General features: G+C 37.3%; 1 protein-coding gene across 12 annotated transcripts in view; it reads left to right on the top strand.

Moving 5' to 3' along the window:
- RNF111 (ring finger protein 111) overlaps positions 1-27,854 on the top strand; it is a 126,333-nt gene that overhangs the window by 43,671 nt on the left and 54,808 nt on the right. The gene's annotated exons all lie outside the window — the stretch shown is intronic.

The following is a 27,854-nucleotide window of genomic DNA, read 5'->3' as shown; positions in this document are numbered from 1 at the left end:
GCTCGAACTCATGCACCTCGAGATCATGACCTGAGCTGAAGTTGGACACTTAACTGACTGAGCCACCCAGGCACCCCTGCCAGGATGATTTCTAAAAGCTAGGTGACTCTTCATCTTTAAAAATAATAATAAAAGCCAGCGTGTGCATACATTATTTTGTTTAAAATTTACAAGAACCCTTTAAGGTAAATATTTCCATTTTTCAGTTGAGGAGATTTAGGCATACAGTGGTTAGTAACAGTAGTAATGGAGTTGAAGGGATTTAAGTTAGTAGGTTTTGACTCACCTGAGAAAGGGATTCCAAAATTCAGGGGCTTAACCAGTATTTCTGTATTGCCTTTAAGGAAGACATGAGGTATATTTTTATTTCCAGTAGGCATGGTCTTTGTCAGAAGAGAGAAGGATGGTGATACTTTATTTGGTTGGTGTGATGGGCGTGCTTAATTTCTCTGCATATTCCAGATTTTCTATAGGGAACATCTTAAAAAATTTTTTTTTAATGTTTGTTTTTTAGACAGAGACAGAGACAGAGAGACAGAGAGAGGGGGAGGGGCAGAGAGGAGACAGAATCCATAGCAGGCTCCAGGTTCTGAGAGCCTGATGCAGGGCTCAAACCCACAGACTGCGAGATCATGGTCTGAGCTGAAGTCAGAAGCTTAACTGACAGCCATCCAGGCGCCCCTAAATTTTTTTTAATGTTTACTTTTGAGATGGGGTGAGGGGCAGAGTGAGATATAGGGAACATATTTTAGAAATCAGTTTAATTTAAGTATAATTTATATATAATGTAAGGCATATATTTTTACTCTGCAGTTCAGTGAGTTTTGGTAAATGTATATATCCATGTAGCCAACACTCCAATCAGGATATAAAATAATTCTATCACCTTAGAAAGTTTTTTCTTGCTCCTCTGTCATCATTCACCCCATCTCTTGCCATAGGCAACCACTGATTTGATGTTTGACATTACGAATCAATTTGTTCTAGAACTTTTTCTGTTTGGCTTCTTTTGCTCATCATGTTTTCCTTCTAGCATTTTGTTGTGGAAAATTGCAAACATAAAAGTTGAAAGAATTGTACAGTGAACACCCATTTCCCCATCACCTACATTCTTAATGGTATCTGTGAAGAGCAGATTTTCAGTTTGATGAAGTTTAGTATTTCAATTTATTTTAAGTGTATTTATTTTGAGAGAGAGAGAGAGTACAAGCAGGGGAGGGGCAGAGAGAGAGAGAGAGAGAGAGAGAGAGAATGAATCCCAAGCAGGCTCTGCACTGTCAGCACAGAGCCTGACACGGGACTTGAACCTGTGAGCTGTGAGATCATGATCTAAGTCAAAATCAAGAGTCAGTCGCTTAACTGACTGGGCCACTGCACTTGTAATTTATCAATTTATAAAAATTGAGTGGTGCTGTTTGTGTTCTATGAGATCTTTGTTCATGGTATGATGACATTTATCTTTTGCTATGTTTCTTTTAGAAATTTAAGGTTTAGCTTATTTTTCTCCTGAATTTGTTTTTTGAGAGAGAGAAAGCACATGCGCATGCACACACATGCATGCAAGCAAGGAGGGGAGGGGCAAAGAGAGAGGGAGACACAGAATCTGAAGGAGGCTTCAGGCTCTGAGCTGTTGGCACAGCGTTCAGCAAGGCTCGAACCCACAAATCGTCAGATCATGACCTGAGCTGAAGTCAGATGTTTAACTGACTGAGCCACCCAGGGGCCCCTAAGGTTTAGCTTTTAGGTCTAAGTCTGTTATCCATTTTTTTTTTTTTAAGTTTATTTATACATTTTGAGAGAGAGGGAGAGTGATTGCATGCATGCGTGCCCATGTGAGTGGAGGAGGAGCAGAAAGGGGGAGAGAGAGATTCCCAAGCAGGCTCTGCTCTGTCAGTGCAAACCCTGACTTGGGGCTCTATCCCTCAAACCATAAGATCATGACCTGAACCAAAATCAAGAGTCAAATGCTTAACCGACTGAGCCACCCAGACACTCCAGTCTGTGATTCCCTTTGAGTTAATTTTTGTATCTGGTGTGAGGTGTAGAGGTTAAGTTTTTTCCACATGGTTCACCAGTTTTTCCACCACCATTTGTTGAAAACTGTATTCCTTTGCTAGTATCTTGGCACCCTTATTGAAAATCATTTGATGACATGTATGAGTCTATTTCTGGACTCTCCAGTCTATCCTTATGCCACTACCACCCTGTTTTGTTACAGTTAGGTTTTAATCCATCATCTTGCTGTTTGTTTTCTATTTGTCCCATCTGTTCTGTATTTTGTTTTCCTTCTCATGTCTCCTCTTTTGGGGTTGAGTTTTTTTTGTTTGTTTTGTTTTTTTGTTTTCTGTTTTCTGTTTTTTAGTTTTTGGCTTTTTTTTTTTTTTTTTTTTTTTTTTTTTTTTTTTTTTGGTGTGTGTGTTATATTTTGTTTTCACTTTTGGTTTATTAGCCAAACTTGTTTTATTTTTTATCTTTTGTGGTTGCTCTGGGGTTTATGCACACACAGGCATGCATTAACTTTTCACTTTTTCTCTTCAAGGAATAATGGACTATTTCACATGATATAAAAACTTAACACAGTCTACTTCTCTTTGCTCCCCTCCTCTGCTTTTTGTTATTGTCATACATTTTACTTTTATATGTTATTAGTTTTGGGAAGATTTCCTCAAATTTAGGGTTATATTTAGAGAATAATTTTTACAAGGGTATCTCTATGACAAAAGATGCTAGTAGAACTTGCTTTATTCTATTTAACTTTTACAAAAGTCAGTGGGTGGTGATGATTTGTGAAAAAAGTCTTGAAAATTTGATAAATTCAGACTAGAAAACTTTCATATGAGTCTGAAAAAAGATGGTTGTATCATTTACTCTTTTTATAGAACTAGACAGAGAAATTGGAGCATTTGTGAATGAGTATCTCTGAATATAACCCAGTTATTGACTTTAGGCAAATTATTCAGGTAAAAACAAACAAGCAAAATACCCCTTTATGTCTTTATCTGTATATAAGCTAAATTTAGTGGCAGTATTTTACATTTATTTATTTTTAATGATTTCGGTAATTATTCTAAGCTTTTATTTTCAGGTCTCGATTTTGTCACTCAATTTGTATGTAATACACTTTTCAGCTTTTTTTTCCTTTTTTTGTGTTTTTAAAAATTTTAATTTTATTTATTTTTAATTTAAATCCAAGTTTGTTAACATATAGTGTAATAATAATTAATAGAATTTAGTGATTCATCACTTACGTATAATACCCAGTGCTCATCCTAACAAGTGTCCACTTAAAAAAAATTTTTTTTTAATGTTTATTTGTTTTTGAGAAAGAAAGAGAGCACCAAAGCGTGAGTGGGCGAGGGACAGAGAGAGAGGGAGACACAGAATCTGAAGCAGGCTCCAGGCACTGAGCTGTCAGCACAGAGCCCGATGTGGAGCCCACACCCATGAACTGTGGGATCATGACTTGAGCTGAAGTCGGATACTTAACTGAGTGAACCACCCAGGTGTACCCCAACAAGTGTCCTCCTTAATGCCCCTCACTCCTTTAGCCCTCCCCTCCACTCAAGACCCCTCCAGCAACCCTCAGCTTGTTCTCTGTATATAAGAGCCTCACATGGTTTGTCTCCCTCTAATTTTATATTATTTTTGCTTCCCTTCCTTTATGTCCATCTGTTTTGTATCTTAAATTCCACATATGAGTGAAATCATATAGTATTTGTCTTTCTCTGGATGGCTTATTTTGCTTAGCATAATACACTTTAGTTCCTTCCACGTTGTTGCAGATAGCAAGATTTCGTTCTTTTTGATCGCTGAGTAATACTCTGTTGTATATATATATACCATATCTTTATCCATGCATCCGTTGATGGACATTTGGGCTCTTTCCATACTTTGGCTATTGTTGATAGTGCTGCTGTAAACATTAGGGTGCATGTGCCCTTCAAATCATCACTCCTGTATCTTTTGGGTAAATACCCGGTAGTGCAGTTGCTGGGTCATTGGGTAGTGCCATTTTTAATTTTTTGAGAAACCTCTAGATTCTTTTCCAGAGTGGCTACACCAGTTTGCATTCCCACTAGCAGTGCAAAAGGGTTCCTCTTTCTCTGCATCCTCACCAACATCTGTTGTTGCCTGAGTTGTTAATTTTATCCATTCTGACAGGTGTGAGGTGGTATCTCATTGTGGTTTTGATTTGTATTTCCCTGAGGATGAGTGATATTGAGCAGTTTTTTTATGGGTCTCTTAGCCATTTGGATGTCTTCTTTGGAAAAGTGTGTATTCATGTCTTTTGCCAGTTTCTTCACTGGATTATTTGGTTTTTGGGTGTTGATTTTGATAAGTTCTTTATAGATTTTGGATACTAACCCTTTATCTGATATGTCATTTGCAGGTATCTTCTCTCATTCAGTTGGTTGCCTTTTAGTTTTGCTGATTGTTTCCTTTGCCGTGCAGAAGCTTTTTATCTTGACTGAGGTCCTCATAGTTCATTTTTGCTTTTGTTTCCCTTGCCTCTGGAGACATGTCAAGTAAGAAATTGCTGCAGCCGAGGTCAAAGAGGTTTTTGCCTGCTTTCTCCTCTAGGATTTTGATGGCTTCCTGTATTACGTTTAGGTCTTTAATCTATTTTGAGTTTATTTTTGTGTGTGGTCTAAGAAAGTGGTCCAGGTTCATTCTCCAAGTCACTGTCCAGTTCTTCCAACACCACTTGCTGAAGAGGTATCTTTATTCCATTGTATATTCTTTCCTGCTTTGTCAAAGATTAGTTGGCCATACGTTTTTGGGTTCTGTATTCTGTTCTATTGATCTAAGTGTCTGTTTTTGTGCCAGTACTGTACTGTCTTGATGATTACAGCTTTGTATTACATCCTGAAGTGGAATTGTGATGCCTCCAGCTTTAATTTTTGTTTTCAACATTACTTTGTCTGTTCCAGGTCTTTTCTGATTTCATACAAATTTTAGGATTGTTTATTCTAGCTCTGTGAAGAATGCTGGTGTTATTTTGATAGGGATTACATTAAATATGTAGATTGCTTTGGATAGTATCGACATTTTAACAATATTTGTTCTTCCAATCCATCTTCTTCAATTGATTTCATAAGTTTTCTATACTTTTCAGTGTATAGATTTTTCACCTCCTTGATTAGGTTTATTCCTAGGGATATTATGGTTTTTGGTGCAATTGTAAATGGGATCGGTTCCTTGATTTCTCTTTCTGTTGCTTCATTATTGGTGTATAGGAATGCAATCACTTTCTGTAAACTGACTTTATATCTGAAACTTTGCTGAATTCATGTATCAGCTCTAGTAGTTTTTCCGTGGAGTCTTTTGGATTTTCCACATAGAGTATCCTGCCGTCTGTGAAGAGTAAAAGTTTGACTTCCTCCTTGCTCATTTGGATGCCTTTTATTTCTTTGTGTTGTCTGATTGTTGAGGCTAGGATTTCCAACACTATGTTGAATAACAGTGGTGAGAGTGGACGTCCTTATCGTGTTCCTGACCTTAGGGGGAAAGCTGTCAGTTTACCAGTGAGGATGATATTAGTGCGTTTTTTGTATATGGCTTTTATGATCCTGAGGTGTGATCCTTCTATCCCTTCTTTCTTAATGGTTTGTATCAAGAAGGGATGCTGTATTTTGTCAAATGCTTTTTTTGCATCTATTGAGAGGATCATGTAGTTCTTTTCCTTTCTTTTATTAGTGTGATGTATCTATCCTTTCTTTTATTAGTGTGATGTATCACATTGATAGATTTGCAGATATTGAACCAGCCTTGCATCCCAGGAATAAATCCCACTTGATCATGGTGAATAATTCTTTTCATGTATTGTTGGATCCAGTTTGCTGGTATCTTGTTGAGAATTTTTGCATCCATGTTCATCAGGGAAATTGGTCTATAGTTTTCCTTTTCAGTGGGGTCTTTGTCTGGTTTTGGAATCAAGGTAATGTTGGCCTCATAGAATGAGTGGAAGTTTTCATTCCATTTCTGTTTTTTGGAACAGCTTCAAAAGAATAGGTGTTAACTCTTTAAATGTTTGGTAGAATTCCCCTGGAAAGCCATCTGGACTCTTGTTTGTTGGGAGATTTTTGATTACTGATTCCGTTTCTGTACTGGTTATGGGTCTGTTCAGATTTCCTATTTCTTCCTGTTTCCGGAATTTGTCCATTTCTTCCAGATTGCCCAATTTGTTGGCATTGCTTTTCAGCTTTGTGTCAGTTGGGAATATAGTGAATATTCCACTTATGTCTTCACATGAAACCATGGCTAAAAACAAATTTTGGAATGCATGTTGTTGGCTCATTTTATATTGCTGATTATTGATACATTTCTTGACAAGTTTTGGGATTAATCTTTATTCTGTTTTAGCTTTCTATTATAGCTTATAGTTTCCTCACAACTGAAAGGTCAGTGAAGGTGAGACTGCTGCCTGATGTGAGAGGGAGGGAGTTTAGTGTTCATGTTCAAGATTAAGGGAGATTATAGGGTTCTAGGTACTGTGGATTCTTTCCTGTATTATTAAATTGAAACAAATTCTGGGGGAAATTTGGTAATTATCTGGACCTTTGTTTAGTCGTTCTTAATGCTGAAAAATATCTCAAGAAGTCATTTTATTTTTCCTTTTTCTTCCTAACAATAATTCTAGACAAATAGTTGAAATAGAATGACATTTTTGAAGATTAGATGTTGTTTATCAGAAGATCATATGTTGTCTCTCAGAAAACTGGTTTTGTACATTTGTAGGTGTACTTCATCATTAAATATGTGTTTTATTCAGAGAACCTCTGCCATGGAAAACAGGGTGATCAAGTCTTATTTCTTCCCACTTCACTCTTTTTCCTTTTATTCTTCCTAGAAAACCTTCCCTGGTGTACATACCCTCCTCTTTAGAACTGAATTAGGCTCTACTCCAATTTGTTTCAGTGCATACCTCTATTATAACACTTACTGTATTTTAATTACCTACTGATATGTTTCCCTAACTGCTAGACTCCAACTTTTTAAGGACAAGATTATGTCTTATTCATTTTTGTATTTAGAATATTTGGGACAGTCTGGCATATTTAAAATACTAAGGAAGTGTTTATTGTATGGTGTGTAACTTTGATAGGGCTGCTATGACAAAGTATTTCAGACTGGGTGGCTTGAACAACATAAATCTATTTTCTCCCAGTTCTGTCGACTAGAAGTCCAAGAATAGGTGTGGTCAGGTTGGTTACTCCTGAAGTCTGTCTCCTTGGTTTGCAGATGACCACCCACCTTCCTGCTGTATCTTCACATGGTCTTTTCCCTGAGTCTCTGTGTGTGTCCACATTTCCTTTTCTTGTAAATGATACCAGTCAAATTGGATTAGAGCCCACCATATAACTTTATTTAATCTTAACTACCTCTTTAAAGACCCTATTTATACTCTTGGGGGTTAGGCTTTCAGCATATGAATTGGGGGGAGATGCACAGTTAGATCCATAACACATGGATAGTTTGATTTGGCCTACATTCCAGCTGATGGTGATTTCTTTGTTTCTTTTTTTAATTGTTTTTATTTTGAGAGAGAGAGAGAGCGAGCAGAAGAGGGGCAGAGAGAGAGGGAGACAGAATCCCAAGCAGGCTTCACCCTGTCAGCACAGAGTTTGATGCGGGGCTCAAACCCACAGACTGTGAGATCATGACCTGAGCTGAAGTCAGGAGTCAGGCACTTAACCGACTGAGCCACCCAGGGGCCCCTAATGGTGATTTCTTATGGGCCAATACCAAATCAAGGTTGTCAAAGTTGGAACCACAGGTTTCCTAGCTTGTATAAGGAAAAGGTGGCTTAATTTTAGTGTTTTGTCTTAATTCCCACTTAGGTAATTATATTTAATGATTAAGATCCTGTAACTTTTAGTGCTTTGAAGTGTACTCCCTTACTGTACTCATTTAAGAATAGGTTTTCTTTATGTCAGAAAATATTTTTTTTATGTCACAAAATATTGATAAAACATACATACATTTACACACATACCCGGGAACATGTGTGCTTTGTGTACATATTGGCTATGAAAGCATGGTTGCTGAACATTTTAGCCCAGGAAACACATGTTTATTTGCCCAATTCCCAGTGGTAGTTTGGAAAGAATTCAGTAATTTCTCTATAGAAATGCCATGAATTATACATAATTTCCCAGTTTATGCAGATTCATGCCTTGCTATCCCAGTAGAGTGACCAGACAGTTGTAAGCTTTTTCTTTTTACATGATAGTTCCAGCTTTAGATTTCCCTCCCTCTACCTCCCCAGCAGTCCAGTGTAAGATTTTTGGAGATGTTTTTGGCAGTGGTGAGGGGCTGGTGAAGTTGGAAAGCAGGGTAAGCTCCATCTTCACTCATTTGTCTCTTCCCTTTTTAAGGGGTTTCCTTGGGAGAAATTTGTATATAATGCCCTAGTGCCCTTCCCTTTAAAAATAATAAAGCTTTTATTTTACAGTAGTTTTACATTTACAGAAAAGTTGCAAAGATAGTACAAAGAATTTGTTATGTACCCTTCACCCATTTTCCTTTATTGTTAACATCTTACCTATCATACATCTGTCACAACTAAGAAACCGACATTGGTACATTACTGTTAACTAAACTCCAGATATTATTTGAATGTAGTCTCCTCTGGTCTCACAGTTTCTCAGTTCTCATTGTTTTTTTATGATCTTAACAGTTTTGAAGAGTGTTCATCAAGTATTTTGTAGAATGTCCCTCAATTTGAGATTGTCTAATGTTTTACTCATTGGTTTCACTGGGGATGTGGGTTATGTAGAAGAGCCCCACAGAGGTGAAGTTCCCTTGTTAGCAGCATGATTTACGGTATTAACCTTGATCATCTGGCCGGGGTAATATTTGCTGCATCGTAGTTATTCTCCTTCTTAGTCCTTTCTTTGAAATCAAGTCGGGAGCAAGTCACTAAAGGGAGAGGAGTTAAGCTCTACCCCCTTCCTGGAAGGTATGCATTTACATAAGTCATTTGGAATTCTTCTATAAGGAAGTTTTGTCTCTTTGCTCCCACTTATTTATTTGTTCAGTCATTTATGTCAGTATGGATTAATGAATATTTATTTTATACTTCGGGTTAGAATCTAATAATATTTATTTTGTTGCTACAGTTCTATTTTTTGGCCACTGGGAACTCTTTCAGGTTGGCTCTGGTGTCCCTTTGACATGCCTCTGTTCTTTTGAGTGTGTGTGTGTGTGTGTGTGTGTGTGTGTGTGTGTGTTCTTTACTTTCTACTCCACGCTCATCTTGTATCTTCCCTGTCACAGATCTAGAACCGAGGAGCCCTGGTTCCTTTTTTATTGGAGAATGATATTAAAAATCAAAATTTGGATGCTGGGTCCTAGTGTCCTTTTTACTTGACTCTTCAGTTCCTATTCAGAATGCCTGGAAAGTCTGAACCTGGACATTTGGTTGAATGATGAAAGAGTTTTAGCATCACACATTTGTATTATAGTACATTGTAGTATCTGTGTGTGTGCTTTGTCTTGTGCTCTGGAGTCATAAGGAACAGCTTTATAAAAGCACTTCTAAGCATTTAAAAAAAGAAAAGTTGGAATGCTTTAGAAGAATGTGTGCTTATTTTAGGGGCAGGCAAGTAGGGAAAAGTCAGATACTTCTGTTTTATTTTGAGCCTCAAAAAATGAACTCTTCTTTAGATACAAAAAGAAAGGGTGTCATCAGGAAACCTGCCATGGACAAACAGATGTATTTGAGACTCATGCTAACAGGAATTGTAGACTTCCTAAAGTCTGTTCCTCTGTCATCATCATCACCATCATCATCATCGCTACCATCATCAATAATATTAGTATTATTTTGCCATAGCTACTGTTACTCCAGCCTTACCTCTCTTTCCCATAATGCTGGCTTTTTTCTTTTTTTCTTTTTTAATTATAGAAATCATTTGCAAATGATTTGTAGACTGTCAGGACAGGTAAAAAAGATGAGGGAGATTGGAGCCTCTTTCCAATTGCTTTGGCTGGAGTTTGGCTCCAAGTAATGGAAACTGGAGCTTTTAAATGTATTTTTGCCTTGGGGCACCTGGGTGGCTCAGTCGGTTAAGCATCTGACTTTGCCTCAAGTCATGATGTCACAGTTCATGAGTTTGAGCCCCAGTTGGGCTCTGTGCTGACAGCTTAGAGCCTGGAGCCTTCTTTGAATTCTGTCTCCCTCTCTCTCTGCTCCTCCCCCGCTCATGCTCTGTTGCTCTCTCTCCTTCAAAAATAAATAAAAACATTCAGAAAAATAAAAAAAAATGTATTTCTGCCTTGAAACTTTTTTATTAAACATTTTAGAAAATGAGTGGACCTTGATCTAGGAATGAGTTTATTGTTGAGCTCTCTTGCAAAATCTGATTTGAAATAGCATTTGCAGCTCTAAGAAAGGTTTTAATTAGAACAGCAGAGTTTGTCCTTGTCAAAATGGTGAAAGAGCCGGTGATATTCACAAGTTTTCTAAGTTTCCTACTTTCTTATCCTTTAAAAATCTTTTAGTTCAGCCTTTATCCTCCTAATTATATTTAGCCTTAGATTTTAGGATTGGTACCCCCTAGGAACCAAAGTTTTTAAATAACCTGAATCTCTCTTTTTGAAAACATTTGGTTATTTTGCTTCATAAATTTCTCAAAATAAAAAGAAGGTAAAGAAAAAAATAAATAAATAATTATAGGTAAGATAGAGAAGTCCCCCATGTTTTCCTTCTTACCAGTTTGAAGAAACTCTGTAAGTTAGGAATATAGTTTCGTATTTTGCAAGTATTTTGTGTATTTTAAAATTTTATTCTTTTACCACTTTTATGAATTTATATGCAGTTTTTTATACTATTGAAATTTTCATGTTATTTTTTACATTTTCATTAAAAATTGAGATAATTTTGGGGCACCTGTGTGGCTCAGTCTTTTGAACATTCAACTCTTGATTTTGGCTCAGGTTATGATCCCATGGTCATGGGATTGAGCCCCATGTCAGGCTCTGTGCTGAGTGTGGAGCCTGCTTAAGATTCTCTGTCTCTCCTTCTGCCCCTCTCCCCACTTGTGCACCCTCTCGCGCGCACGCGCTCTCTCTCTCTCTCTCTCTCTCTCTCTCTCTGTCAAGTTAAATAAAAATTGAGATAATACTGTTAGTCACAATTGGCATGTTTCCTTGCAAGCAACTAAAATTTATTAACCGTATTGTTGTAAATATGCCTCAAACATGCCATGTACGTGTTTATTTTACTGAGAACAATCTGTTTTCTGGTTGGCTCAGAATTACGATTCTGAACATCAGCTTTTATTCTGTGCTATATTACAGTGTTGTCCTCAGAATCTGTTCACATAAATAACCTTATTCTAGACAAACTGAACTTTTTAGTTTTTGGGACAAAAGTGCTTTAGTTCTTCTGTCTCTTACTTGTTTTTAGGTGTTGCCACCAATATTCTGCTGTTATACCTGGAATCCAGACAACTAAGCTTATTAGAATTACATGTAAAATAAAATAGTCTCTAAATATTGAATTGCATGTGGTTTTTATAACAATTACCGTTATCCTTCAGAGAATCATTTTCCTATAGGCTATGCTTCTAAGAATTGAAGTTGCAGAAATCTAACTTCTAAAGAAATGGGCTATTTATTACTGCCTTACAGAGAGAAAAGAGGAGTTATTTGAACAGTTTGATAAGACTTGAAGAGTATTTTATGCACGACAATTGCAATTATGAAAGATACCATATTTTAATATGAATATTTGCCTAGATATGATACCAGCAAAAAACAGCATTGATTCCAAAGTAAGATACTTCTGTAGGGTTCTGCAGTTTGTGATTCTAGCTTGATTTTTGAGCAGTGCTCTGAAAAAATGTTGAAAGCTTCATGGTCATATTCTGGTATTTTGGCTCAAGTTTGGTTGATTCTGGGGATGTAGTCCTTGATTTGGTAAAGCAGCCTACCCTCCCTTCTTCTCTCTCTCCCTGCATCTCTTCTTTCCTTCCACACTGGGAGAGTAGGTAGAAAAGAATATAAGCTGGAGCACCTGGGTGGCACGGTTGGTTGAACGCTGACTCTTGATTTTGGTTCAGATCATGATCTCGCGGTTCATGGAATTGTGGAATCATAGGCTTTGGGCTGACAGCGTGGAGCCTACTTAGTATTCTCTCCCTCTCTCTCTGCCCCTCCCCCACTTGCATTCACTCTTGCTCTCTAAATAAACTTAAAAGGGCTATGAAGTAAGGTTTATCCATGTAATTACTGATCATAGTGGCTTTTGGTTGGGCTGCCTTAATAGCATAAAGTTGCCAGTTTAAGTCCTTTTTTGAGTGGAGGGATGCTGTTATCTATTTTCCAGTACAGGAGGGCATGTTTGATTAAGGGTCCTGATATCAATTGAAAAGTTAGAGATTGGGTAAAGGGAAAGGAGATGCCAGACTTTATTTTGGTAGCCTCTATTTTCTATAAAATAAGAGGCAGAGGTTAGTAATTTGCTCAAAATGAGAGGATGTAAAAGGAGGAGAGGGCTTGAGGAAATAAGTTAATATTGGAGTCCTTTACTATGAGAAAAGAAAGAATTGCCAAGTTGTTATTAGTTTCATTGATGTTAAAAAATTTCTTTTCAATTAAAAATAATTGGTACTGGGTTAGGATGATTTAAATATAGCAGCAGCCTAAAAGCAAAGGCACGTGGTTTAATTGATATAGAATTATTGCTAAGAAAAGTGTTTACAGAAGAAAGGGATAAAGAATTTAGAGCAGAGCTTTTTAGCTGTATACTATGATTGGGTTGCAGGTATGTGGAGATATCTTCAAGCCATGAAGATAGAGGGTCTGGGATGGCTGGAGCCCCAGGGCTGGCACCTTATAGATGTCTTATCTACCCTAAATGCCCAACATATATAATATTCTGTGCGTATCATGACATAAAAAATAGTTGGGAAGCACTAATTTCTGGAGCTGGTGAGAGCCGTACTGAGGTGTATTACGAGGTCTTGCTGGTTAGTCAAAAGGTGAAGTCAGGAGAAGATTAATAAATAGAATGGCTTCCAGGGTTTTGCCTTCTCAAATCTTCTCCTGTCTCAGACTTTTTTTTTTTTTTGCTGTCTTACTTATGATGCATACTCTATCATACAATACTCTTAGCTGTATGTTCTCTATATTCTGAATTTCACTTTTATGAAAGCAGATAATTTATTGACTATAGTGATTTTATTTTCCTCCAAGTAGATGATGCTAAAATCTGTATATTTTAGGCATAGTCCCACCTTGTTGTCTTACTATTACTTCAAAATCAAAATATCCAAAACTGAATCCCTGCATTCTCTTTCCAGTTAACTTTATTTCCAACAGAGACTTAACGTTTCCTGTAGATATCCAGTCAGGAGGTCCCAGACTGGGCATTGGCTTTTTTCTTCTTTCCTGTTTCCCTATATTATTTCTTTGTCTTAAATGACTCTCACGTTTTCCTATCCTGCCTTTTCCTTATTTCCTTATTTCAGCTCTCCTGTCTCCCACCACTTCCCCCCTCCCTCCACTCCCACCTTCAAAGCTGCCCTCTGCTCCCATCACAACAAAGCTTTCTCCCTGGTCTCTCTGACTTTTCCTTCAAGCCTACGTCTGTCATGACAGTACCTCCTCAATTAAATTTTCTAAACTGTGTTAGGTGGAAGCATAGAATTCCTCACTTCTTGGTAATTTGACTCCAGCTTATTCCCTCCCACTGAAACAAAAACACCCATACCCCAAACATGAGAGTATGTAAATACTACCATCTCTGGCTACCATCATCTTGTACATCCTTCGTGGTTTGACATGGATGTCATCTCTATGCAGCCTTTCCCAGAAACACCAGTCGCTTCCTCCTTTGTGTTCCCATGGAGGGTACTATTATTTATATCATTATTTATAGCATTCTATATTTTGGCTATTTACATTCTTTTGTGCTAAATTATGGATTTCTTGAAGGATAGGAGCCTGTATCTTATATCTTTGCCCAGAGATCTGGCATACAAAGTAGTTTTCTGTAACTATTTGAATAACTGAGCATTTTCGATATCAGTCAGAACTTTTCATCTTGACTTTTAGCCCACCATAATTTGGTTCCAGTCTACTTTAAAAAAAATTTTTTTTTTAACATTTATTCATTTTTGAGAGACGAGACAGGCTCCAGGCCCTGAGCTGTTAGCACAGAGCCTGATACGGGGCTCAAACCCACTGACTGTGAGATCGTGACCTGAGCTGAAATCAGTCGCTCAACCATCTGAGCCACCCAGGCATCCCCTCTACCTACTTGTATTTCCTTGCTTATAAGGATGTGCTGACTGTTTCTTTGAGGTTGTTTTTCTTCAAAGAGTCTTGTCTAAGCCACAATAACTTTTATTTTTGTATTTTTGATTTTTATTTCTCCTATAGCATCTTTCAGCATATGTGACTATAAGACCAAATCATTGTAAATTATTGACAAAAATTTGTTCAAAATGGTAAATGTGTTTCTGTAAAGATTTACGATTCTGGGGCGCCTGGGTGGCTTAGTCAGTTAAGCGTCTGACTTCAGCTCAGGTCACGATCTCGTGGTCCATGAGTTCGAGCCCCGCGTCGGGCTCTGGGCTGACAGCTCAGAGCCTCGAGCCTGCTTCCGATTCTGTGTCTCCCTTTCTCTCTGCCCCTCCCCCATTCATGCTCTGTCTCTCTCTGTCTCAAAAATAAATAAACGTTAAAAAAATAAAAAAAATAAAAAGATTTAAGATTCTGTTTAGCAGTATGGTTTAATTCTATAGTTAGCTCTTGCAGATTGTTAAAATTTGATTAAGATATTAGGTGTATTAAAGCAGATAATTTCCATATTTTAAAATATTGATCATCTTTAAATTGGCTTCTATCACTTTAAAAAAGAATTTTCAACTCACTGAGTTCCAATCTCCAAGGAAACCTGGTGGCCACTTGAAGTTCAGTTTTGGAAACTGGAAGTTTAAGAAATAGTAATCTCTAAGATTAGTTTGTAAATTTGAAGCTTTGAAAGTGGCAGATTGATTTCTTAAAGAATTATCAAGAATGAAAGATGATGAAGGTTTGTTTTCCTTGTACATTATTTTTTTTTACTTCTTAACTCCTTTCAGTTAACCCAACAATACTAATTACTATTCTTTTAATGATGACTTTATGAAATGGTTATATGATAAATTATTATTTTCCAAGTATTAAAATTTCTTTGCAAAGGTAGCTCAGAAACAACATGCCTAAAACCATAGACCAGTATCAATAATTAAAAAGCGTAATCCATTTTTTAAAAAGGGAGGGGGTGGCGCCTGGGTGGCTCAGTCGTCGGTTAAGCGTCCCTCTTTAGCTCAGGTCATGAGCTCAGTTTGAGCCCCAGGTCAGGCTCTGTGCTGACACGTCAGAGTCTGGAGCCTGATTTGGATTCTTTGTCTGTCTCCCTCCCTCCCTCTCTCTCTCTCTGTCTCTCTCTCTCTCTCTCTCTCTGCTTCTCCCCCACTTGCGCTCTCTATCTCTCAAAAAAAAATAAACGTTAAAACAAAAAACAAAGTTCTCTCCTAGTCCAGCGGAGAAATAAAATATATTCTGTCTTTATTATTTTTTGTTCCTTTAAAAAATCCTGGTACTTTGATTTTTTTTTTAAGTTAATTTGTTATTAAGTTAATTAAGTTATTTTGAGAGACAGAGAGAGATGAGTGAGAGTGCTTGGGAGGGGCAGAGAGAGAGAGGAGAGAGAGTATCCCAGGCAGGCTGTGTGCTGAAAGCCCAGGGCTCAATGCCATGAACCATGAGATCATGACCTGAGCTGAAATCAAGAGTCAGATGCTTAAATGACTGAACCACCCAGGTGTTCCCTTATACTTTTCGATTTTAAAGGGGGCAAGTGATTGTTTTATAAAAAATTCAAGCCACACAGAAGTTTGTAACACAAAAGTTGAAAGCTTCCAGCCCAGTGCTGTAAATCTCCCTCATACAATTTCAGTCCCAAACTAAGTATGTATTTTTCTATATGTCTTACATGCACATATAAACAATAGTTGTTTTACAAAGAAAGGATTGTTCTATAGCAGCCTTATGTACAATCTGCTTTATTTTATTATTATTATTATTTTTAATGTTTATTTTTGGGGGGGGAGGGGCCAAGAGAGAGGGAGACACAGAATCTGAAACAGGCTCCAGGCTCTGAGCTGTCAGCAAGCATGGAGCCCATTGTGGGGCTAGAACTCACAAACCACGAGATCATGACCTGAGCCAAATTCAGATGCTTAACAGACTGAGCCACCCAGGTATCTTGCAACCTGCTTTAAAAAAATTATCTGTACTTTCTGTATCCTTTTGTGCAGAACTTACCTAATTTTTAAAGGCTGCTCAGCAGTTTTATTTGTAAACCTTAATTTTATCTTAGTTGTAAAAATCAAAACTTGATTAGAAAGGAAAAACACTTGAATCAGATTTTTCCTTGTACCTATATATATATAGCTGTGTACAGTTCTTATTTAAAAAAATTTTTTTTGATGTTTGTTTATTTTTGAGAGAGAGACAGACAGAGCATGAGTCGGGGAGGGGCAAAGAGAGAGACACACACACAGAATCTGAAGTAGGCTCCAGGCTCTGAGCTGTTAGCACAGAGCCCTACACAGGGTTTGCACTCATGAACCCTGAGATCATCACGTGAGCTGAAGTCAGATGCTTAACCGACTGAGCCACCCAGGTGCTCCCAGTTATTATTATTTTTAATTAAATGTTGATTATTCCAAAGTTCCAGTGAACAAAATGGCAAGAAATGAATTTGAATTATTAGTATGAATTTGAATTAATCTTTAAGTTTAATCTTCAGTGTTTCTAAAGGCATAACATGTCCATGATGATAGTATTTATGTTTTATATTTTAAAAAACTATGGCTTTCTTATAATTTGTAACAAAGCCAGTTTGGAATCTTTCATCATACAGAAATGAGGTGTTGCTCCACTTAGATGAGTTGTCTTTTACATCCTGTTGTACAGTTCTGTAGTTTTTTGCATATAGATATTTTTTGGTTGATTCTTTTCGTTTTTTTGATAGAATATATTTTACATAACAGATTGTTAGCAGAATTTTTATATTTCATATTTCATCTTGCAATATAAATTCCAGAGTCCAGGCTTCTGTACCAGAAATGTTAGACATTGTGTGGTGTGCCCTTTGATTTGTAGTACTGCCTTCCTAACTGGTTGAAACTGACTCCCTGATACTCTTCAGCCTTGCCAGGATCGATACACCATTCATTTTGCTACTGGTCGTGATGTTACCATAATCATGGCTGGAGTAGTAGACTCTGTATATTGAACTCCACCTAGTTTGTACTGATAGGAGACCTAAATAGATGTTAGATGTATTTTCCTTTGATGACTAATACTTGAGGGTTTTAGAGTATTTTAAACAAGACAGACAAGATCATTAAGTTCATTGAGTAATAGAAACCTATTATTTGAGAGAGATTTACCTTTTTCCAAAAGTAGAAAGAAGGTCTACTATTAGAAACGAGGGAGCATACAGCTCCCCAGAGTTAAATCCTCCATAGTAGTGTAGAATTATTTGTTTTCATTGGTTTTGTGACAAAGAAACTTAGTCCTTTATTTTTATACTTTAAGGTTCTATAGGAACAGTTGATTGTATGCCCTTCATTCACTCTAAGGATTTCATTTAGGTGAAAGGAAAGGTCTTAAACATCATATTTCTTATCTCTGTAACTGCTCCGCTAGAAAAGGGATTAGTAACAGCTATCATGCCAGGGACTCTGCCAGGTATTCTCATTTAACCCTTTAAGCAGTTTTATGAGATAGATACTATTATCCCAATTTTCTAGACAAGGAGTTTAAGTAATCTGCCCAAGGTGACACAGCTAGTCAGGGGCAGAGTCCAAGACTTGAACCCAGATCTGTTTAGTATACAAATGAATGACACTTACTTTTGCTTGACTATTTATTCTTTTCTATTAGTGATTCCACTTAAACATGGAAAAATCACCTTCCCTAGGGCACCTCTGTGGCTTAGTTGGTTAAGTGTCTGACTCTTGATTTTGGCTCAGGTTATGGTCTCACAGTTCATGGGTTTGAGCCCCGTGTTGGGCTCTGTGCTTGCAGCTGGGAGCTTGCTTGGGATATTCTCTCTCCCTTTCTCTCTACCTCTTCCCCCCCCGCTCGCCTTCACTTACTTGCTCTTGCGCGCGCTCTCTCTCTCCCTCCAAATACATAATCTTAAAAAAAAAAAAAAAGGAAAATCGCCTTCCCTGTTTGTTATTCAGTATCTTTTTCCCGTAATGTTTTCCTGTAGTTCTTAGATAAGCTGTAGATTTTTTTATTATTATCATAATGCCTCATTTTCTCTAGCTTCATAGAATATTTTGAGAATATTTTATAAGACTTTTTAGTTTTACAATCTTCTGTTTGGTTGGTTGGTTGGTCAGTCAGCTAGTTCTCTTCCCTAAGTCATTTGCAAACAAGTCACGTTTCTGCAAAGACTTCATTCTATAAAGACTTCATTCTACAAAGACTTCATTCACAGAGGAGTTTTACGTGAGATAGTCAACCCTTGTGAAAGTCTCTAAAGGTAAACATGGTGCTATCTGTGCTTCTCAGTTCCCCTTTGCTCTTTCAGAGGAGATAGTGTTCCTGGGCATACTCTCCTTGGGCAACTTTCAGAGTCTGACAGTTCTAAACTCCATTGTACTATATATACCTTCATTCCTTTTAATGTCATGAGCAATAGTATCTAGAGCAGCATGGAATGGAGGATGTCCCTGAATCTCCTCGCATGGATATATAATACAGCATTCCTCGTTATATTAGCATAGACCCATCCAGTGATACTCCTTGTCCTACCACCTCTCTACCTGGCTGATATCAAGGGTTTACTTTGGTACTGAGAAAAGTAAGAAATTCTGAGCTGCTTAACATGGAACTGTGAATAGATCTATGTGTTCTGGAGAACTGTGGATGACAGAGAATCTTTGAAGGTTAGGAGAACTAGAATGCTAGTTTCCCTTGTTTTATGATTTAAAAAATGTGCTGGTATTTTGGAGTCATATTAAAATTTCCTAATAATTTCTGCATAACTTTCATAGTAATTAATAGTTGTTTTCATGTAGGTCCTGTGTGTCTCTTGTTAAAGGTGATACTGGATATTAAATCTTTTTACCCCGATTGTGAATGGTATATTTTTGTTATTCTGTAGTATTTTCTAAGTTGTTTCTATTTGTTTAAAGGCAAGTCATTGATTTTAGAGAATTATTGTGGTATACACACATATAACTTCCCTGTGTTAGTATTTCCAGTGGTTTTCTTGTTGATCTCATCTGTTGATGTCATCTGCAAATAGTGACACCCCCCCCCCCCCCAAAAAAAATCACCTCCTTTTATTTATATCCATTCTCTGGTTTGAATGACTTGACTAGCCCTTCCGGAACAGTGTTATGTAGTGATGAAAACCTTCTTTTTCTTGATCTTGATGAGAACTAATCATCAGTTTTATTTTGTTTCTGAATTATGCAGGCCAAAGGAAACATGTGAGCTGAATCAAGCCACAATTCTCTGTTTTGAAGATTTATTTTTTAACACTGGACCTTGATACTCTCAGGGATATGAAAAGTGGTCTCTAGACTTTCTGGAAGATGCAACTACTTTCCTATTTAATACTTACTATGAATCAAGAAACAGCATATAGATCAGGTTACCAATTTTATGGAGGAGAAAATCTTTTGGTGCCTTACTATTGCCTTTTGTGATCAGTTTCTCTATTTCAAGAACTTTATGGGCCCTCACATATAAAGTAAATGTCTTCTGTAGTTCTAGGACTGCTGCAGCTGAAAATTAGGTTATGATAAATGTTCAAGAAGTCTTAGACATTATTAGTTAAGCTTCTGACTCTTGGTTTCAGCTCAGGTCGTGATCTCACGGTTCGTGAGTTCCAGCCCTGTGTTGGGTTCCACACTGACAGCGAGGAGTCTGCTTGGAACTTTCTCTCTCTCTTTCTGTCCCTCCCACACTCACACACACACTCTCTCAAAATAAATAAATAAATTTAAAATAAAAAAGAGTAAGATACACACACACAAAAAAAAGAAAGAAGTTGGTTTTTAAATGGAGTGGATGTTAGTCCAGGTCCTTTGAGAAACAGATACCCCAACAGGATTAAATGTGCAAGGAATTGGGTTTTTTTGTGGTAAAATATACATCATATAAAATTTACTATTTTAACCATTTTGTAAGTGTGCGGTTTGGCATTAAATATATTCACACTGTGTTGCAACCATCACCACCATCCATTTCCACAACTTTTTTAATCTTTCCTAACTGAAATTCTGTACCCATTTAACACTGATTTCCATTCCCCTCTCCCCCTATACTCTGTTGATCACCATTCCACTTTCTGTTTCTGAATTTGGCTAGGTACCTCATATAAATGGAATCATACAGTATTTGTCCTTTTGTGATGGGCTATTTCACTTAGCTTAATGTCATCAAGCTTCATTCATGTTGTGGCATCTGTCACAATTTCCTTTTTTTTTTTTTAAGCCTATATTCTTTTAGAGCAGTTTTAGGCTTACAACAAAATTGAGACTGAGGTTTATGAGAGACTTCTCATATACTCTCTGCCTCCACACATGCATGGATAGCCATCCCCTATTATCAACATCATTCACCAGAATAGTACATTCTTTAAAAATTTTTTAAATATTTATTTTTGAGAGGGAGAGAGACAGAATGTGAGTGGGGGAGGGGCAGAGAGAGAGAGACAGAGAGAGGGGGGAAGACATAGATTCCGAAGTAGGCTCCAGGCAGTGAGGTGTGAGCACAGAGCCCAACGTGGGGCTTGAACCCACAAACCACGAGATCATGACATGAGCTGAGGTCATGCTCTTAACTGACTGAGCCACCCAGGTGCTCCTCCTCCCCCCCTTTGTTAAACCAAAGATGAACCTAGATTGACCCATTGTCATCACTCAGATATCTATAGTTTACCTTAGAGCTCACTCTTGGGATATGTCTGTGGGTTGGGACAAATGTATAATGGTATGTATCCCTCATGATAATGCCAGACAGTTTTTCATTGCCCTCAAAATCCTCTTTGCTTTACCTGTTCATCATCCCTCAGGCCCACTGCCTGCAACCACTAATCTTTTTGTCTCCTTAGTTTTGCCTTTTCCAGAATTTCTTGCACTGTAGTTGGAATCATTCAGCATATATACAGCCTTTTCAGGTTGGCTTCTTTGACTTAATAATGTGCATTTAATGTTCCTGCACGTCTTTTCATGGCTTGATAGCTCTTTTCTTCTTAGCACTGAATGATATTCTATTGTCTGGATGCACCGCAGTTTATCCACTCACTTCCTGAAGGATATCTTGGTTGTATCCAAGTTTTGCCAGTTATGAGTAAAGCCGTTGTTAATATCTAGTGCAAGTTTTTATATGGATTCCTTCAGTTTTAAGACTGAGCAGTATTTCACTGTGTATTTACATCACATTTTGTTTATCCATTCATCCGCTGATGGACATTGAGTTTGCTTCCTCTTTTTGGCTCTTGTGAACATGTGTATCAAATATCTGTTTGAGTCCCTGCTTTCTTTTAGGTATACAACTAGAAATGGAATTGCTGGATCATATTGTAATTCTCTGTTAACTTCTGAGGAATTGCCATATTCTTTTCCACAGCTGCTGCACCATTATACATTCCCACCCGCAGTGTACAAGGGGTTCAGTTTCTCTACCTCTTAGTGATACTTGTCACTTTATTTTTTAGATAATAGCCATCCTAATGAGTGAGAAGTAGTATCACATTGTATTTTTGACTTACATTTCCCTAATGATTAGTGAAATAATTAAGCATCTTTTTATGTTTTTATTGGCCATTTGTATATCTTCTTTGGAGAAATGATTATTCAATTCCTTTGCTCATTTTCAGTTTTAGGTTTGGATTCTGAGTGTTGCTTACTATTTGACAAGTCACTTAAACTTTCTAAGTTTTAGTATTTTGATGGAGCTAGACATGCAGAATATTGTATATGGCACAAAGTATGTGCCCACAAATTGGAAGATATTCTTTTTTTTTCCCTTTAGTGTTTTATAATCTGTATTTCTCTCTCTCCGCACTTTGTGAATTTTGTGAGGGTTAGGACTGTGATCTTAGTTATATAATGTCAGTAGTTGGATCATTGTATCATGCAGCCCCTGATACACACCATAATGGACCTGCTGGAACTGTTGATTCAATAAATGCAGTTTAAGTGTTCTGTGAGTTTTATCCTGAAAGTTTTTTACATTATCCCACTTTCTTCTGCACTCTGATAACATTATAGCTATAATTGCTTCTTCTGGAACCTTTAGTGTATTGTCTGTAATTGTTTATTTCATCTTGATGCCTTTGGTCAGCAAGAATCAAGTGAATTATTTGATAGCTAACAGTCTATCCTCTGAACATTATTTCCTAGTTAGGTGAGGTTGTCTTAATCATTGGTCTTTTTTCACATTTTTATTATATCTAGCCGCCTAAAAGAAGTTGAGTTTGGCCATATCACAATAGTTATTCTGACTAACTTCCTTCTTTCCATCAGGTATCAATCACTCTGAAAGTTAATTATTATTTGCTAATAAGTTTATCAAGGTTACCCTCACTCTTTTTCATAATTGAGTATATTATCAGATTGTGTGCTCCTACTACCTGTAAGAGCAGAACTGTCTCTTTAAGAAATTTAGTTTCTTGGGGTGCCTGGGTGTCTCAGTCAGTTGAACTCATACTTCATCTCAGGTCATGATCTCACACTCATGGGTTCGAGCCCCGCATAGGACTCTGTGCTGACAGCTCAGAGCCTGGAGCCTGCTTTGGATTCTGTGTCTCCCTCTCTCTGCCCTTCCTCGACTTACACTCTGTCTCTCTCTCTCAAAATAAATAAACATAATAAAAAAAAATTTTGAAAAAAAATTTAGTTTGTTTTGATGGGGCGCCGGGGTGGCTTAGTCGGTTAAGCTTCTGACTTTGGCTTGGGTCATGATTTCCGTGGTCCTGACTTCAAGCCCCACGTCAGGCTCTGCTCACAGCTCAGGGCCTGGAGCTTGTTTCATATTCTGTGTCTCCTTCTGTCTCTCTCTCTCTCTCTCTCTCTCTCTCTGTCAAAAATAAACATTAAAAAAAATGAGAAAAAAAAGAAATTTCATTTGTTTTGAGCATTTTGCTAATGTAGTTGTGAGCCCAGAATGGTGCCTTTTGGGGTGAAACATCTTTCTTGCTAAATGAAATTTTGACTATTCAAAATATGTAACAAACCGTATTGTCCATACTATTTAGCTGTAAGTAGTGGAAGTTATTAAGCATTTAGGTGTACTAGGAGAGAGTATTCTGTCAGGTACTTGATTTCACTGGCACTTAGTAAAATAAATATCAATAAAGGAGAGTTAAAAATTCAAAACATGTTCTAATATCCCGGTGGTATAAGTATTATTTTTTTTCCACTTACATGAAAAAAGTGGATAAATAGTGGACATAGTTCTAGTTCCTTTTCTGATAATCTTTAAAAGTTGTATAGAAAAATACAAAATCATCTTATGGATGTTTTTAAAAATCTTTTAGAGCTCTGTAAAATCTCTCATCAAATTTTTGTTTAAACTTAACAATACTTATCATTGGTGGTTAATGTTCATACCAGTAATAATGACTGGTTATAAAACATATTTCAGTTTAGAAGTAGAGTTCCTCAAAGTTGTATCCATAATCTTAATGAGTTTTTATTCCCACTTCTCACATAAGTGTAATTTATTAAAAAAAAAATTTTTTTTTAATCTTTACTTATTTTTGGGAGAGAGACAGAGTGTGAGCAGGGGAGGAGCAGAGAGAGAGGGAGACACAGAATCCAAAGCAGGCTCCAGGCCCTGAGCTGTCAGCACAGAGCCTGACGCGGGGCTTGAACTCACGAACTGTGAGATCATGATCTGAGCCAAAGTCGGACACTCAACTGACTGAGTCACCCAAGCGCCCCACATAAGTGTAATTTATGATGTAAATTGCCAAATCCTAACCCTAATTTTTAGTTCTGAAAGTTAACATTTTTAGTCATTGTGCTTTTTTTCACGGAAGGTTTACTACTAGTTGTGTATCCTATACTAATATCAGGAGTAATTGGTATGCCACTTTCATGACATAGCAATAAAATGATCGGATCAAACTCACAAAGAGGTACTAGTCCTGTAGATTCAGTATTGAAACAGTGTATAATAGCAAACCAGCCCTGATGTGGCTAAGGAGATAGATATATCTAGTACATATTTAACCTCCTTTTTAAATTAGCTCAACCAATCATTTTATTGAAATAAAAGGCTAGAGGGGTGCCTGGGTGGTTCAGTCCATTAAGCATCTAACTTCGACTCAGTCATGATCTTGTAGGGCGTGGTTTCAAGCCTCATGTTGGGCTCTGTGCTGATAGCTCAGAGCCTGGAGCCTGCTTCAGGTTCTGTGTCTCCCTATCTCTCTGCCCCTCCCTCACTTGTGCTCTGTCTCTGTCTTGTGCTCTCTCAAAAAATGAATAAACATTAAAAAAAAAGTAAAAAAAGGAAATAAAAGACTACATTATGATTTCATCAAATACCAAAGAGTTTGTAACATTCTTTATTGATTCTTTGTGTTAGTTTTGCTGTGTTTTTATTTAAAAAATGCAGTAGTGGTATTTGTTTCTTTTCATGAACTTCTTTTTCTCAGTTTAAAATAAGAACATGAATTAGAGTACTCCCTTGGTGGGAACAGTTTAGATAACATGGGGTGTTAATTTTGCATTTGATGTATGCTTGACAGATTACTCTGAGAACAGTTATTGGTGTGCAAACACACGCACGCCCCCCCCCCCCCCCCCCCACCGGCCACCGTATACCACCTGTCCCTTATTCTCTCCCTGCTGTCAGCTGGGCAGATAAAATTCTCCAAAACCCAGAGCAGAGTTAACCATAAAGAGTTCCATTGTTTTGGCTTTGGGGCATAAACTAATGGAAAAGAAATCGAGTTTAATAAATTATGCAATGAATCACTTCTTTGTAAATTTACTTATGGATTCCTGTTCTCAGAAGTGATCTGTCCTTTTGGCAGGTTTTCATTGCCTCTCAGGATCTCCATTACCAGGACTCAGAGGGTAACTTAGTAATTAAGGGTGAGGAGTCTGAAATGGTTTTTTTTCTGCAACATATAAAGCTTATGTTTTCAGTGATCCAACTCGTCAAGACTCCTGGGAGATGTAGACTTCTGGAAGATCCCCAGATTTTTCCAAATGACGTAACACTTGATGGGATTGGAGAGGGGTCCATAGTTATCTTCTACTTTCCCTCTTGACTTTTTCACAATGGCCTTATGGAGGTAGAATTCACATACCATTACAATTCTCCCTGTTTAAGTGTGTACGTCAGAGGTTTTTACAATATTCAAAGTTGATTATCACCACAGTCAGTTTTAAAAACATTTTCAGTTCACTGAAAGTAACCCTATACTCTTTGGCCATCACATCCCAATCCTGTTCTTCTGCCCCAGGCAATGACTACTCTACTTTCTGTCTCTATAGCATTGGCTGTTCTGGACATTGTTATGAAAGGAATCTTAAAAAATGTAGTCTTGTGACTTTTTTTTTTTTTAGTGTAGCATTTTTGAGGTTCATATCACTTTGTAGCGTGATTAATATTTCATTTCTTCCTTCCTTCCTTCCTTCCTTCCTTCCTTCCTTCCTTCCTTCCTTCCTTCCTTCCTTCCTTCCCTTCTTTCTTAGACGCGGGGAGGGGCAGAAGGAGAGAGAGAATCTTAAGCAGGCTCAGTACGGGGCTTTATCCCATGACTGACTGTGAGATCATGACCTGAGCCAAAACCAAAAGTCAGATGCTCAACCTACTGAGCCACCCAGGTGCCTCTCATTTCTTTTGATTTGTGAATAATCATTGTATGGATTTATTCATCAGTTGATGGCCATTTGTTTACACTTTTGGGCTATCGTGACTATTGGTGCTATGAATAATATGGCTACACCATTTTACATTCCTAAGTGGGCTACACCATTTTATATTCCACCAGCAATGTGTGAAGATTCCAGTTCTATTATATGCTTGCTAACACTTGTTATCTATATTTTTTTATTATAGCCATCCTGGTGGGCTGCCCCTTGAATCTTAAATCATACATACCCATGCCTTATTATGATTTGTATTTGTTTTTAATGTTTATTTTTCAGAGAGACACATGAGCAGGGGAGGGGCAGAGAGCGAGTGAGACACAGAATCTGAAGCAGGCTCCAGGCTCTGAGCTGTCGGCACAGAGCCTGATGTGGGGCTCATGTTCATGGACTGTAAGATCATGATCTAAGCTAAAGTCAGACGCTTAACGAACTGAGCCATCCAGGCCCCCCATGATTTGGGTTTTCTTACATTTAATTATGGTGATCCTTGTCTGAGTGGCTGCCTCTTGTAATTTGCTCATTGCTGTGCCCATGTGTTCACCCATCTTTGTGTTCCTCCTTTATTACTGATCCTGCTGAACTCCATACACGGCTTGATTTGGATGTAGCACTGCCTGTTCTTCTAAATAAGAGTAATAGAAGGTAATATAGAAGATGGAGGTTTTGATAGCTTTATATAGCAGTAGGCTGTTTCTGGGGTTCTTGGATGGCTTAGTCAATGGAACATGCGACTCTTGATCTCAGGGTCATGAGTTCAGGCCTCACATTGGGCATGGAGCCTACTCAAAAAACAAACAAACAAAAAATAGAAGTTGGCTGTTCCATTTTTAAAATTACTCTCCTCAGTTCTGATAATAGTTATATATTAAAATAAAGTGGGAGACCTGTGAGGTTGTATAGTCCTGTTAATTGTCATTTGTGGAGAAGGAAAAGACTTCCTACAAATACCTTTTTATTTTCTTTTTAGGAAGTGGTTCAAAAGTGCCTAACAGAAGTGAGTTTTGTTAAATACAAAACTCATCTGTAGTCTTAGAAGTTAAGATAGTGGTTACAACTCCCAGTAGGTGGAATGACTGGAAGGGGATTTCTGGGATGCTGGTTATCTTCTGTTCTGTGATCTTAGAGGTTACATAGATACGTTCATTTTGTGAGAGTTCATTGAGCTATAAATTTAAGAATATATGTGTCTGTTATACTTAAGTAAATGCTTAAGTTAAAAATGTTAACATTATTTAATCATATTTTGCTCTTGTCACAATTAACTGCCTTTTAATAAATACATTCCATTTTGAGTCATATTTATTTATTACTTTTACATTATCACAGTTCTTGTGTATACATTACATTAATGTAGGTGCATTAATTTCAAGTCCTGTTGCTCAGCAGCCCCTGATTTCAGAGGTAGAAAGATTTAGGTTAGTTTTAGGAAGTTTGGTTTTATGTTCTGGTCTACTGCTCTAACTGAATGATCTTTAGCAACTCACAGTCTTAGCTGGAGTCCTTCTGCATGTATCTAAAACTTTGGGAAATGCAGTAATTGTGTATTTTGTCTGTCATTGAGTTCAGATTCTCATCAGAGAACAAAGTAGTATGAAGAAAAGAACCATGGGAAAGAGAAGATATATTTTTACTAGATCATTATTTATAGTAATCTTTCTAATAATGGTAACCATCTAGATGTACAAGAAATATTTAATTACCACTTTCAGGATACCAGGAGAAACACATTGACTAATCAGAATCTTTTGAATGCTAATCCTTTAATCTCTGATTACTGTAATAGGTTTTGAAGAAATTGTTAGATTTTGACCAAATATGTTACTGAAGGTAGTAAGATACATAGTTTTTAGTTAATAGAAGTTTTCAAGTAGGCTTATGTTCTATAATCTTTACTATATTTCTAAAAATTGAGTATGTGGAAGAGGTATC

The sequence above is a fragment of the Acinonyx jubatus genome, chromosome B3 (assembly GCF_027475565.1).
Source record: "Acinonyx jubatus isolate Ajub_Pintada_27869175 chromosome B3, VMU_Ajub_asm_v1.0, whole genome shotgun sequence".
Taxonomy (NCBI): Eukaryota; Metazoa; Chordata; class Mammalia; order Carnivora; family Felidae; genus Acinonyx; species Acinonyx jubatus.
This window is presented reverse-complemented; position numbering and strand designations above follow the sequence as displayed.